Source organism: Cynoglossus semilaevis, chromosome 15 (assembly GCF_000523025.1).
Source record: "Cynoglossus semilaevis isolate Cse_v1.0 chromosome 15, Cse_v1.0, whole genome shotgun sequence".
Taxonomy (NCBI): Eukaryota; Metazoa; Chordata; class Actinopteri; order Pleuronectiformes; family Cynoglossidae; genus Cynoglossus; species Cynoglossus semilaevis.
The window spans coordinates 19,482,013-19,482,833 of NC_024321.1; the positions used below are offsets into that span (position 1 = coordinate 19,482,013).

At 53.1% G+C, this 821-nt stretch overlaps 1 protein-coding gene across 1 annotated transcript in view; it reads left to right on the forward strand.

The window, feature by feature from the left end:
* stc2a (stanniocalcin 2a) overlaps positions 1-821 on the forward strand; it is a 4,243-nt gene that overhangs the window by 1,435 nt on the left and 1,987 nt on the right. The window lies entirely within an intron of this gene.

The window sequence follows — 821 nt, forward strand, 5'->3', positions numbered from 1 at the left end:
GGATGTGTATTTGTGGGGGTGTTATAGAGAGGGGGGGGTGGGGGGGGGGGGGGGGGGGGGGGGGGGTCAGGGCTGGGGGGCTGGAATATATACGTGAAGTACCAGACTGTACTGGGCCACAGATTTATCTGTGGCTGCAGCCGGGGACAAGTTTACAAGTTCTTCTGGACATGCAGTAACAGAAGTGACCACCAGGCTGGGTCTTCTCAGGCCTCGCTCTCTCTCTCTCTCTCTCTTTCCAGGAATACCTGGAGAGAGTCATTCAGCCCCCCCCCCCACACACACACACAAACACTGTTGCTAGGTTACACTTGTGTCAGATTATTGGTACTGGATGTTGGTCAGTTGTCCAGTCAGTGGTCATTTTTGTGTTGGGGGGGTCTGGGGGGGGGGTCTGTTTGTACCATAGGTGACAGTGAGGTTGACACCTGAACGATGCTGACGGTGGTTCAGATGTAGTAACTGCAGTAAATGTTTGAAGTGTTGAGAACGTTTGATTGGTTCGTCAGGTCATGTGATCAAAGACAGGAACCACCGACCATCAGGTGGCAGTACAGAGTCAGAACTGACCAGGAGGATAGCTTGATTTTTGTCGTGATGTTCAGGTGACCTCGGCCCTGATCTCCAGGTTTGGTTCAGTTTGGTTCAGTTTGGTTCAGTTGAACAGAGCAGCTCAGTACTGGATGGTGGTACAGAGTAATACTGCAGTATCTCACCAAGTACTCTCCTCTCTGAGTGGGGGGGGGGGCAGACTCCAGGAACAGCAGGAGGGGTATGTGATTGGCCCAGTCTTCATCCACTGAGCCGGGTTCACCGCTGCT